This window comes from Helianthus annuus, chromosome 5 (genome assembly GCF_002127325.2).
Source record: "Helianthus annuus cultivar XRQ/B chromosome 5, HanXRQr2.0-SUNRISE, whole genome shotgun sequence".
NCBI classification, from domain to species: Eukaryota; Viridiplantae; Streptophyta; class Magnoliopsida; order Asterales; family Asteraceae; genus Helianthus; species Helianthus annuus.
The window spans coordinates 42,328,464-42,343,422 of NC_035437.2; positions in this window are offsets into that span (position 1 = coordinate 42,328,464).

A 14,959-nucleotide genomic window follows, 5' to 3' on the forward strand; every position below is an offset into this window, starting at 1 on the left:
GTTTGCCCCGTTTGCCAAAACGAACCACACCCTTCCAGGGTGAGACTTTAAGTAAAACCCGGTCCCCGACCTGAAATTCCAACGGTTTCCTACGCTTATCCGCGTATGCTTTCTGACGGTCGCGTGCTGCCGCCATGCGTTGTCGTATTTGTGCAATCTTTTCCGTGGCGTCCACTACAATCTCTGGACCCGTAATCTGACTATCCCCCACCTCTGCGCAACAGAGAGGTGACCGGCATTTACGCCCGTACAATGCCTCGAATGGAGCGGCTTGTATGCTGGTGTGATAACTGTTATTGTACGAAAACTCCACCAAAGGGAGGTGGTTTTCCCAGCCGTTGCCGAAATCGATGACACACGCTCGAAGCATGTCTTCAAGAGTTTGGATCGTTCGCTCAGACTGCCCATCCGTCTGAGGGTGATACGCTGTGCTCATATCTAACCGTGAGCCGAAAGATTTGTGCATCGCTTGCCATAGCTCTGACGTGAATCGTGCATCCCGATCCGAAATGATGGAGGTGGGCACCCCGTGCCTCGAAACAACTTCTTTGAGATAAACGTCTGCGAGGGTGGAGAACTTATCCATTTCCTTTATAGCCAGGAAGTGTGCAGACTTGGTGAGTCGATCCACGATCACCCATATGGTATCATTCCCGCGCTGGGATCTAGGTAAGCCTGTAACGAAATCCATGGAAATTTCTTCCCATTTCCATTGCGGTATCTTGGGTTGCTGAAGTAGACCCGCTGGTTTTTGATATTCCACCTTGACCTTTGCACATGTCAAACACTTTCCGACGTAAGTAGCGATGTGGGCCTTCATACTAGGCCACCAGTATGTAGTTCTGATGTCGTGGTACATTTTATCCGACCCTGGATGTACCGAATAGCGGGACTTGTGAGCTTCATCCATTACCAGCTCGCGTAAACCGCCAAAAAGTGGGACCCAAATACGCCCCGTTACATAGTAGGCGCCGTCTTCCTTTTGTTCCATTCGTTGCCATAAGCCGCGTAAGGCTTCAGCCTTGACGTTTTCGGGTTTCAATGCTTCTATCTGAGCAGTTCGTATCTGTGCAGGAAGACCGGACTGAATAGTGAGCTGCAAGGCTCGTACGCGTCTAGGTAGAGTGTCTTTTCGGCTGAGGGCGTCAGCCACAACATTGGCTTTGCCTGGATGGTACTTGATGGCGCATTCGTAGTCGTTCAGTAGTTCAACCCATCTCCGTTGATGCATGTTCAAATCCTTTTGCTTAAGAATATGCTCGAGACTCCTGTGATCGGTGTAAATCGTGCACCTGGTACCGTACAGGTAGTGTCGCCATATCTTAAGCGCGAAAACAACAGCTCCCAGCTCTAAATCGTGCGTCGTATAATTCCGTTCATGAACTTTGAGTTGTCGCGAAGCGTAGGCAATAACTTTATCCCGCTGCATCAATACACAACCAAGCCCCTGTATCGATGCATCACAATAGACCACGAAATCTTCCGTGCCCTCTGGCAATGAGAGAATAGGCGCGCTGCAAAGCCTATCCTTTAGGTACTGAAAAGCCGTTTCCTGAGAATCTCCCCAACGGTAGGTGACACCCTTCTGTGTCAGCATAGTGAGCGGCTGAGCGATCTTGGAGAAGTCTTTAATAAATCGCCTGTAATAACCCGCCAAACCCAAGAATTGGCGTATTTCCGTCGGTGTACGCGGTGCAGGCCAGTTCCTGATCGAATCTACCTTGGATGGATCGACATGAATCCCATCCCTGTTCACCACATGGCCTAAAAAGTGGACTTCACGAAGCCAGAAGTCGCATTTGGAAAACTTGGCGTACAGCTGTTCCTTTCGAAGGAGTTCCAAGATAAGGCGTAAGTGCTGCTCGTGTTCCTCCTGACTCTTGGAGTAGATCAGAATGTCGTCGATGAAAACGATGACGAACTTGTCTAGATAGGGTTTGCACACCCTGTTCATAAGGTCCATAAATACGGCGGGCGCGTTCGTTAACCCGAATGGCATGACAAGAAACTCGTAGTGGCCGTAACGAGTTCTGAATGCGGTTTTGGAGACGTCCTCATCCCGGACTCTCAGCTGATGATACCCTGACCTCAAGTCTATCTTGGAGTAGTAACTCGACCCCTGCAACTGGTCGAATAAGTCGTCTATACGCGGAAGAGGATAACGGTTCTTCACCGTCACCTTGTTTAGTTCACGGTAGTCGATGCACATTCTGAACGTACCGTCTTTCTTCTTCACAAAAAGTACTGGAGCTCCCCAAGGCGAAGAGCTTGGACGAATGAAGCCCTTATCCAAGAGCTCTTGTAGTTGCTTTGAAAGTTCTTCCAGTTCAGTTGGAGCTAAACGATACGGTGCGCGGGCTATTGGTGCTGCTCCAGGAGCTAACTCAATCTGAAACTCGACTTGGCGGTGAGGCGGTAAACCGGGTAAATCTTCAGGAAACACCTGAGGGAAGTCACGTACAACTGGAATATCCTCCAGTTTCTTTTCCTTTGCTGATGCGTCAGTGACAAGTGCCAGAATGGCAGTGTGCCCCTTTCGTAAACATTTCTGAGCTTTCAAGAAAGAAATAATGCCAACCACAGCACCACTCTTGTCGCCGTGGACTTCGAGAGGTTCCTGACTAGAGCGAGGAATACGGATGATCTTTTCCTTGCATAAAATTTATGCGTGATGCTGGGACAACCAATCCATACCGATGACAACGTCGAAGCTACCCAAAACGATGGGTATAAGATCAATCGAGAATGTCTGACCAGCTAAAACGAGGCTACAACCCTTGATTACATGTGCGGCTTCTACACTTTTACCATTGGCTAGTTCTATGACGTGTTTAGTGTTTAGGGGTGTTGGGGTACGTTTTAACAGTTTACTCATTTTCAAGGACATATAACTTGTATCAGCACTCGAATCAAATAAGACAGTAACATAAATATCGTCGAGAAGAAACTTACCCATAACCACGTTGGCATCATTCACTGCGTCACCCCGACCTAGCACAAAAGCACGACCCCGAGCTTCGTTGCCATTGTTGTTGTTGTTTCCCTCGTTGTTGTTGTTGTTATTGTTCCCGTTGCCCTGATTGTTGTTGTTGCGATTCTGGTTCTGGTTAAGTTGAGGGCAATCACGTTTGTAGTGACCTTCAGCCCCACACTGGATACATCCCCGGTTTCCACGCTGTGGCTGCTGCTGCTGTGGGTTCTGAGGAGCTGGTGGTGGGAGCTGCTGGTTCTGATTTGCTGGTCGCGAGCTTCTACAATCCTTCGCCTCATGACCCGGCTTGAGGCATCTTTGACAACGTTCCCTGCGACATCTTCCACTGTGGTGTTTGTTGCACCTGTTACACCACGGGTGAGTTCCCCTATAACCACTCTGCCCCTGACTGCCCGATGATTGCTGATTCGGACTTTGGTAACTGTCTGTCTTTCGTTGCTGAGCTTGTGACTGCACTGAAGCTGATCCCTTGCTAGAATCCCCATCCCATTTCCTCTTGTTTTCACTGGAAGTAGCAAGTGTAGTAGAAGCAATAACGGTAGCAGTAGCGCTGATACGCTTTGGCAGTCTGTTCTGATCCACTGCCTGATCTGTGATGCGGTGAGCGAGGCGCTGAATAGCCTGAATGTCGTCAAGATTAGCCGATGTTACGTGGCTCTGGATTTCTGGCGCCAAACCCTTGAGATACAACTCAATACGCTTGTATGGAGGGTCCACCATAGTTGGACACAGCACGGCCAGCTCGTTTGACCGTTTAGTATATGCTTCAATCTCTGACCCAGTCATTTTCAAATGATAAAACTCATCCTCCAGCTTGTGGATGTCTTCCCGAGTGCAGTACTCCCTTTTGATCAATTCCTTGAAGTCATTCCAAGGTGTGGCGTTAGCTGCTGCCAACCCTAGGATCTGTACTTGCGCGTTCCACCAAGTTAACGCGATCCCTTCCAAAGTGCCAGTGGCATACTTGACCCTGCGAGCCTCAGGGCATTCACACATCTCGAACACAGACTCGAGCTTTTCAAACCAATGGAGGAGTCCCACTGCCCCCTCGGTGCCACTGAAAGTACTTGGACGACAGTCCATGAAGTTCTTGAAAGTGCAGACAGGCTGCTGCGCGTGTTGACCTATTGTGTACGAATAGGACAAGGTTAAATACGAGAGTTAATGTAGGATCTAAAGATCCTAGTGTGTGTCTATACTGCAGGGTATACTACCTGCTTGAGCAGCTGCAAGTGCCGCAGCAACTTGAGCTTGAACGAGAGCCTCTAGCTGGGCTTGAGTCATGTTAATTCGTCCAGACATGATCTTCATAGCAAATGCAACATGAGTTAGAGAGGTTCGCGAATAGAGCGATGACAGAAGAGTGTAAGCACATAGAGGTTTTTAGGCAGTAACAAGTAGTGAGCATAAGTAAGGTAAGCATACTACGAGCAGAGTTCTAAGCAGTTCTAGCAAGCAGGTAATAAACATAAACCTTATTACCTAGGATGTCGAGTCTTGCACGTGGAGCGAAGCGTCGTTGTGGATCGTTGAGAGCACTGTTCTGGTTATAGTCTGGTTTTGATAAAAACGTTTTTCCCCATATTAAAACCAAGTTCTCTATAACCAATGGCTCTGATACCAATCTGTCACACCCCCAGAATCCACACGCGGAGTACCACCGCTTGGAGGCGTGACATGACCAGGATCAAGCCATCAATCATATTGAACATAGCATAATATAAATAAGATAGTTTGTAAAACCCAAATCAATACGATTGATGTTCCAAATCAAACATAGTATCAATAGCGGAAGCCTAATAATGTAAACCCATAGTAAATCATAAGTTCAAATATTCAAAACGTTAAACATAGTATTCACGATCCATTGCCCACAACGACCCGCTCCTCCAGTGCAAGCTCCATAGGTACCTAAGGTCCTGCAAGGCATGCAGCAGAGAGTCAACAACTAGTTGAGCGAGTTCACAGTTAACAGTTCAATAATAGTATAGTGTGAGTAATAGTATGTTCGTTCGTTATAGCATATATCGTATTTCCATCGCGGCCTCCCAGGCAGGTATGCGAAGATGTTAGGGGATAACTATCCCAAGTATTCTAGACTAGGTTTATTTGTATCGCGGCCTACCAGGCAGGTGTGCGAAGATGTTAGTAAGTTTAGTTCGCGGCCTTCCAAAGGCAGGTGTGCGAAGTCAGTCATAATATCGCGGCCAACCCTTGGCAGGTGTGCGAAGATCAGTTCAGTAAGTGTTACTAGTCTAGTTGTATCTTATCGTTCGATTCTATCAGCTGAGTATGTACAATAAATCAACAAATCCCATTCCCACCCGGGAACCCATGCCTTGGCTGTGTGAACTCACCTTGGTTTGCTCGGTATGCTAAAGTTAAGTGCTCACAATTAATCAATCACGACCTATAGTACGCACACATGTATACAATCAGTTCGTGTTCGAAATACTTCACATGTCATTTACGTCACAAGTGTGTTTAAGTATTCATTGTCATGTAACAAATAGCAGTTATTTCATGTACATACATTATGCATCCCATGACGGGGTTCTTGGCCAAGTCTAACATGGTTATACAATAACACACTTAACAAGGTTATCAGGTTTAACAAGATCAGCATATACAACTAAGTTAACATACTTAACAGGATTACCACATTTAACTGAGTTACATACTTAACAGGGTTAACATCTACCAGCATTAATGACTAACTGAGTTAAGGACTTTACATAGGTAATAAGTTTAACCGGGTTAATAGACTAACAGGACCACCATGCAAGTTAATGGGTGAAATCCCCAATTCAGCGAAAACAGTTTATGGCCGAAATCACTTTTGGGCGAAAACAACTTTGGGCCGAAAACATTACTTGGGCCGAAAACACTTATGTGGGTCGAAATCACTTATGCAGCGAAAACCATTGGGCCGAAAACACTTATGTGTTTTCGTTGGGAACAGTGATTTCGTGGGGGGGGGTTCATCGACCAGACATCACCCATCAGCACATCAGTTACGCAACAAACAAATCTTAACCATCATCATCATCGGTAACAGTTATGCAACGCACAAACTCTAACCCATTGGTTTATCAAACATTAATCAATCATGGCTCATGACAGCAGTTAACACTAAATAACAACAAACCATACATCGGAACGCTAATACCATCGCCTAAACACTCAATCAACTGCACGATCAAAATTATCATTCAGGCATCATGAAATCAGAATCAATGGAATCTATTCCAGTTAACATATGATAATCAAACAGATAGCACATGCTGAAACAGAACAAATAACTAACATCAGTTGAATACTAACCAATACAAAGAAAGCAGCAAGTCGATCGGATCAGTGAATGAAACTCGAATGCTCACGTTTGCCGTCGAGCACAAAGGGGAGGTGAGAAGTAATTAGGGTTTTTGCCGATTAGAAACTAACACGTAAAGGTTGGAAATATCATATAAGTAATTCACTACTGGGCCTAAAGCCCATTTGATTTCGTTGGTGAGCTGTGGACGAAAACACCAAGTGTTTTCATCACTTGTGTTTTCGTTGGGTAGGGGGGGGGGGTTTCACCAGGGGTGTTTTCAAGTGAAGGTGATTTCATTTAGTGATTTCATACATTCCAAGTTTGTTGATATTAGGCACGCTATTAGACAAAACATATATTACATCCACACTAAATCCCCACACCATATAAATCATATAAATCATATAAATCACTGCACGTGTACAGTGTACGCATACAAACATGTCGTGAACATAAACAATCCAAACAATTAACGTGTAATAAATGCGAAGATATAAATCATATAAATTCGAGTTGTCACAGTATAAATCTCGTATAGGTTTCCTATAGGTCTAGTTTAGGCATATAGGCCTATACGGGACCTAAACTACACTAGAGCGTTATACGGGTGTTGTATCATATCCTATAGTAACGTATCTTATTGTATTGTATTGTATTGTATGTATCATATATTTGAAGTATATGTCTCATATAGGCCTATAGGTCTATACGGGACCTGAACTACACCAATAGTCCTATATGGACCTATACTACGCATATAGGCCTATACATACTATACATAACCTAAATTACACCTATAGCGTTATACAGGTGCTATATCGTATCCTACAGTAACATATCGTATTGTATTGTATCGTATCATATATTGTAGTATAAGTCTCGTATTTGCCTAAAGGTCTATACGGGGCCTAAACTGCACCAATAGTCCTATATGGGACATATACTACACCTATACGCCTTTAGGGGTGTTGTATCGTATCCTATTGTATAGTATCATATCGTATCATTAGTGTAATATAAGTCTCGTATAGGTTCCCTATAGGTATTGTATAGGCCTATACGAGACCTATATTATATTATACAATAGAATACTTAACAATGTTTTTTATTTATTTTTTTAAAATTACTTATTATAAAAAGTTTGCTTAAAAAATAAATATTGAATAAAAATGTTTGTAAAAAACCACCCTTTATATACGCTGCGTATAGGCCTATATGCGGCATATATAAATCGTCAAAAAGGCAAGTTTACCACTAGTTTGGGGTAAAAAAAGAAAAACAAATTAACCCTTTATATACGCTGCGTATAGGCCTATACGCGGTGTTTATAAAGGGTCAAAAAGTCAATTTTATCTTTGGATTGGGTTGCGTATAGCCCCCAATCCAGGGGTAAAATTGTCTTTTTTATTATACGCCGCGTATAGCCCATATGTGTTGTATAAATGGGGAAAGTTTGGTAAAAAAGACAATTTTACCTCTGGATTAGGGGCTATAAGCAGCCTAATCCAGGGGTAAAATTGTCTTTTTGACCCTTTATATACGTCGCGTATAGGCCTATGCGCAACTTATATAAAGGGTGGTTTTTTAGAAGTGTTTTTATACATTATTTATCATTTTAGAAAAGTTCTATAATAAGTACTTTAACAAAATAAATAAATAAATAATTGTTAAGTATCGTATCGTATAGTATACGTCTCCTATAGGCTTCGTATAGCCCTTGTATAGGCCTATAGATATCGTATCCACAGTATCGTATTGTATAGTATCGTATTGTTTGGTATCGTTTTGTTTGGTATCGTATCATATAGTGTAGTATAAGTCTCGTATAGGTTCCCTATATGTCTTGTACAGGCCTATACAAGACCTATATTGTACTATACAGTAGAATAATTAACAATGTTTTTTTAAGAAAATTACTTATTATATAAGTTCACTAAAACAATAAATAGTGAATAAAGATGTTTGTAAAAAATACCACCCTTTATATATGTCTCGTATAGGCCAATACGAGGCGTATATAAGGTGACCACATGATCTGAATCAGAGATTCTCTTGGAATTGAAAAAGGTGGCTATATGCCGCATAGACCTATACGCGGTGTATATTTGTGTTGGTTGTGCAAATAGACAACTTGGTGTGCCAATATGTACACCCATTTATATTTGTGTCCCACATTTATCACATTATTAAATAGTCTTTATGTGTATATATTTGGATAGATTCTACTGTTTTAGATAAACAATGCATGGTAAATATGTAGGATCATAATAGTTGTAACTAAGCTTATAATCCATTTTCCAAGATTTCTATTCCATTTTTAAGGGTGTTAATATGGATACGTCCTTCTATTCTATCTTTCTCTACATATACATCTTTCTTTCTCTCTCTCTCTCTCTATATATATATATATATATATATAGAAAAAGTGTAACGTACAATAGAGCTTATCGTACGCTCGTACGCGATTGTGAAATCGCATGTTATAAAAAAGCATGTTAGAAAGCGCATGTTGGTATTTTTGATGAAATCGCATGTTGGTTTATTTGTAGCAATTTCGCATATTGGTAAATATGATGAAATCGCATGTTGGTATATAAAGCAATTTCGCATGTTGGTTTTTCAGCACAAATCGCATGTTCAGGAGTGAATTCGCACCAGATCGAATGACTGGGATGATCGCGTCAATATGTTCGGTATTATCGCATATATTGTCTGTACATGTCATGTCGGTGACGCTCGGTATTGTCACGTTTATTGTTTGTAAGTGTTGTATTAGGGTGTAGATTGTATATACGTGTCGTGTTATCACGTATTATGGCGTAGTCTGTCTCTACTTATCGTATTTTTCCGTATTATGGCGTATTATGTCTATACGGTGTCGTATTTTGGCGTATATTACCGGTTACTTTACGTGTTGTATCCATTAAATTTACTTGAAGGGGAGTATCCAATGCCGTCATCGAACTATCTCTGGAGAAGATACGTGGGCGAAGAAACAACACTTCGGACGGAAAACTACACGGGACGGATAGGGTGGTATGAAACGATAACGAAGCCTAACATTGACAGAACAGTGAATTATCTTGGTTAATTTGTATAGTTAAAGAAAAATTCATTTGTATAGTTTATTCCATTTATTCATTGACAACACAGTGCATTGTATTGATTCATTTGTATGTTTAAAGAAAAATTTATTTCTATAATTTATTCCATTTGTTTATTAACAACACAGTGTATTGTATTGATTAATTTGTAATTTAAAAAAATAATTTATTTGTATTGACAAGACAATGCATTATATTGTTTATAAAGTATAAAAAATGTTTTATATCTTAGTTTATTTTATTATACTTGTAAGTAGAAATTGATATATAATGTTTTTATTTTTAGTCGAAGTCATCCGTAACGCGCGTAGGTCAGTAACGAGCAGCGTCGAAACCTAAGTCATCGTAAATATATAATATTTTTATTATTTAGTCGAAATCGTCCGTAACGCGCGTAGGTCCGTAACGAGCGTCGAAACGTAAGTCGTCGTAAATATATAATATTTATATTTTTAGTCGAAATCGTCCGTAACACGCTTAGGCCCGAAATCGTCGTAACGCGCTTAGGGCCGAAATCGTCTTGTATTTGTGACTGTTTATTTTAACTGTTTAGATTGGTTTGATTGGTTACGTAAAATGTATAATATCACACGTCGTGAATACATCAACTTAAAAAATACAAAATTACGCTACGATATGACACGATACGATATGCTACGACACGATACACTATAATACGATACTTAACGATAAAAAAATAAAGGTGTGATACGATACGATACGATACACCACGATACGCTATAATGCGATATTAAGTTAAAAATATGATACGATACGCTACGATACGCTATAATACGATACTTAACGATATATAAAAATAATAAAGATGTGATACGATACGCCACGATACGCTATAATATGATATTAAGTTAAAAATGTGATACGATACGACACGATATGTTATAATACGATACTTAACGATAAAAAAATATTAAAGATATGATACGATACGCTATAACACAATATTAAGTTAAAGATGTGATATGATACGCCACGGTAGGCTATAATACGATATTGACTTTCTTCAACAAAATTAAAACCTAGAACACCTTAAATCATGATCTTCATATTCTGTCAATGTTTTGGCCACTTGTTCAAACTCTACTAAAAATGATGATCAGAGCTGTAGAATGAGATCCTCCACTGTTGGGTTCTCGTCTTTCAAACCCATTTTCCCTAAATTTGAGATGATCAAGTGCTTGAAATCGAAGATCCTTGCATTAGACACAAACCAATGGAATTTGTGGTGGATCCAAACAATATGAATGCACACAACGAATTTGACAACTGTGACAACTTATTAAAAGTTCCTTAGGCTCATGGCAACCGCACTGGTAACAAACTGGTATTGGTGGTGGCTGTTCTGGAAATTGAAGGAAAAAGGACTTTGATTCTGTTTTTACAGCTACACGAGTTGTGTCTTTTTTCCTTTTCACAACTCCTTTCGTTGAGAAACCGTTGTCCAACTCAGCACACTTTTGATCTGAATTTGCTGATGCTTCTTTTAGCAGAGATTTTGATGATGTTTCAGCACACTTTTGAGAGAAGGAATATTCACAATTTGATAACAATAGATGTTGCAAATTTGGGAGACGCCAAGATTAAAGCTTAAAGCTAAATCAATCTAGTTGAACTATATTCTGTCCAACACATGACACATGATAAAAGCGCTTCTTTAGACAATCTGGGATTATGTTCCGTTTTATTACAGTCGTAATGATCATGACTTGAAGTTGTACCCAAATCTTCGATCTCTTACAAGATCAAATTTTTTCGTATCCCATGATTATGAAACCTCGTTTCGTGAGGTGGTCTTCTTTCATGTTTCCCAAAATAATTTGAAGGCTCACAAATTTCAATATCATTTTGTTGATTTTCTGAGTGTTTGTAACCTTTGTCTGATTCTGAAGACGATAACTCGTTATATGTATTTTTATGTATCAGCCTGTGATTTCTTAACGATACGATACGCCACGATACGCTATAATACGATACTTAACGATAAAAAAATAATAAAGATTTTAAAACTCATTAAAACAAAAATAACCAATAATAAACACCAATAACAAACCAAAAACCAACCCAAAACGAAACACAACACACCAAAAAATAAACTTCAAAAATTCAGGGTCTTAATATGCATCGTATAGGCCTATACGATGCGTATTAGGCCAGCTGCCAGACAACCCCTACACCTGCCAGTCTGCCATGTCTTTTACTTTATTCAATACGCATCGTATAGGCCTATATGATGCGTATTGAATTGTCAAAGTGTGCCGATAAATAGTCCGGTGTGCCAATAGAATCCCCCTTTTTAATTCTCTCGGTTTTATCGGTATAGGTGTATATCAAAAAATAAATATATTGTACATACGAAATGGAGTGCCTTTGAGGTAATGTAAGGCTTAGCTTGTGTTGGTTAGGGCATCCCCTTCGTTTTGTTGGGGTTGGCCGTTTGTAAAAAAAAGTTAACTCTTGAAAAAAAAAACCTACTTTTAATTTTTTAACTTCTATGACAGAACTTTCATTAGTAATGGTATAAAAACATTTAAGAGTGTCTATTTTCTTTCAAAAAAATTACAAGTTTTGTCCTTTATCTATATATCCCTTTTCAGGTGGTGTCCTTTTCAACAAATTTTGACAGGTTTTGCCCTTTAGAGGGAATTTTGTTGCAAGTTACGTCCTTTGAGACTAACCTAGTTAAAATTTTATGTTAAATCTTATTACACATGGGTAATTTAGTCTTTTTACTTATTTAAAGGACAAAACTTGTAATTTATTCTTTAAAATATATTTCAAATTTATATATATATATATATATGTGTGTGTGTGTGTGTGTGTGTGTATAACAAACAATACAGATATTTATCTCCCCCTCCCCCTCTCTCCCTTCACCTATCACCACCACCATCTTCACCACCACCATATGTTGCCACCACCACCATATGTTGCTACCACCACCACCACCGCCTTCACTAACACCACCATATGCTGTCGCCGCCACCGTCTTCACCACCACCGTCTTCACCAATACAGCGGTATTCTTCCAAAACAAGTTATGCACCAAACTCTATATACACATAAACCTGAGTTGTTTGGCTACAATTCAAATACCCATCCATCAAAACTAACAAACTTCTACTCTCTAAACTGAAGTAACCTTATGAACAAAATCTAAGAGGAATATAGGGTTATGTTAAAAACATCCATAACTAATTAAATAAATAAATATATGCCCTCAAAATAAAAAGGAAAAATGTAGAAATGATTATTATTACCGTAGGGATAACACTGGCAACAAAAGCAATGGAAGCTGACTTCACTCCAGCACGAACCCCTTCTTCAAAATCACAATGGTCAAACAAAATCGGAATAACAAAACCTAATTGATAGAAATTGGATAAACCTTGAGTACACATTTGTGATCTGAGAAACTTGAGATCTTCTTCCGGTGAAGGAAGCATGAAATTGGAGGATTTGTTCCTATGGTTTACCCATGCATCTCGTATATCCATTGGAATCCCCATTTGATTATTATCTGACTAAACCAAAAGTAATAGAAATAAAAAACTAAGCAATTATAGGAAGAATTGAAGGAGAATGATCCTTACATATATAATATAAGCAGTCACGATTGTTGTCCAGAGAGAGGAAGGGGATTGGGGATGGAATTCGGAATCTAGCCGCTGTTTTGGAAGAATACCGGGGGCCTTCAAATCAAAATTGAGTTTGTGCGTTTTCTTTTCTCTTATTTTACTAGTTGTATTAGTGAAGACGGTGGTGGCGGCGGCGTATGGTGGTGTTGGTGAAGACGTTGGTGGTGGTGGCAACATATGGTGGTGGTGAAGACGGTGGTGGTGGTAGGTAAAGGGAGGGAGATGGGGATGGGGGAGAGATAAATATTTGTATTGTTTGTTATACACACACATATATATATATATATATGTATATGTATATATTATATGAGAGTAGGAGTTGGGTAGAAAGTGTATTTTTCCTAGAAAGTCTAGGAAGCAATGAGAATTGGACATGTGGCATTGAGTTATTTTAACTAAAAGGGCAACTATGTAATTTCACATTTTAATTTTATTTTTGGAATTTATTTTTCATCATAACTAACATTCCATGATTTTTGGAATTTTTGTTGTTTTCGAATTCAAATCTGGAAGTCAATGTGTTTATCTGGAAAAACTATCAGCATGTCTTGGTGATGTGTTTTACCAGTCAGAGAGGTTGAATTCAGTGTGTTTTAACACTCTAAAGTCAATATATAATCAGGTTGTGTTTTAACAGTTCTTTTGCATTTTAACACTCTGAATGTGTTTTATGTTGTTGTCTATGTCACATTACATCACATTTGTGTTTTTTGATGATTACATTACATCATAATGTGTTTTACAACAGTTTCTTTTTATACTGGAGTTTAACAAATCTGATTGTGTTTTAAGTCAGCAGATTTGCTGGAGGATTCTTGATAATGTGTTTTAACAGCAAGCAGATTTCTTGACATTGTGTTTTAACAGCAAGCAGACCATTGTGTTTTAACAGCAAGCAGATTCTTGACGCGGTGTTTTAACAGCAAGCAGATTTCTTGACGCTGTGATTTTAACAGCAAGCAGATTCTTGACACTGTGTTTTAACAGCAAGCAGATTGCTGGAGGATTCTGGACATTGTGTTTTAACAACAAGCAGATTTATTGACGTTGTGTTTTAACAGCAAGCAGATTGCTGGAGGATTCTTGACATTGTGTTTTAACATCAAGTAGATTTCTTGACGTTGTGTTTTAACAGCAAGCAGATTTCTTGACGCCGTGTTTTACCATCCATGCTAGTAATCCTTCCATTTATCAAGAACGACTCAGAAACAGCGGTACAAGCCTCTCTACAATCATCAATTAAAACAGAAAAAACGCAGCCAAGTTACAAGCAGATTAAGACCGAAAACGTATATGCACTTCAAGAACTTTAATCACAACACAAGATATGAATACCTAGTGAAGAAAAGGGGTATGAACAAGCCTTGGAACCGAAATCTGAATGTTCTTGGGGTCCTGTTTTGCGTCGCCAGCAGCAAGGGGAAAGAGATCGGTTTAGAGAGGGAGAGAGAGAAAGAGAGAGAGAAAGAGGGGAAATTGCATGAATTTAGGGATTGGTTATTGATATGGCAGTTTCTTGACTTATTTAAAACACTTCCAATTACCAAAATACCCTCACTATATTAAAAGTCTCTAATTATATAACTCAAATATTACAAGATTGGCATTGATTTAATCTCAACCCTTAAACACACTAATCGGATGGACCAGATCGCTTCCTAGACTTTCTAGGAAAAATACACTTTCTGTGCGAACCCTACTCTATATATCTATTATATGGTACGGTTCCTCTACAAAGTGTGTTTTTCCTACAAAGTGTAAGAAGTGATCTTGACCATTGGATGAGTGTGTTTGATGGTTGAGATCATTTTGGTGGCATTTTGGTAATATATATGTCTTAAAAATAGGCTAATTTAATTGATTTGGGGTAAATGTGTCACTTAAATTGTTT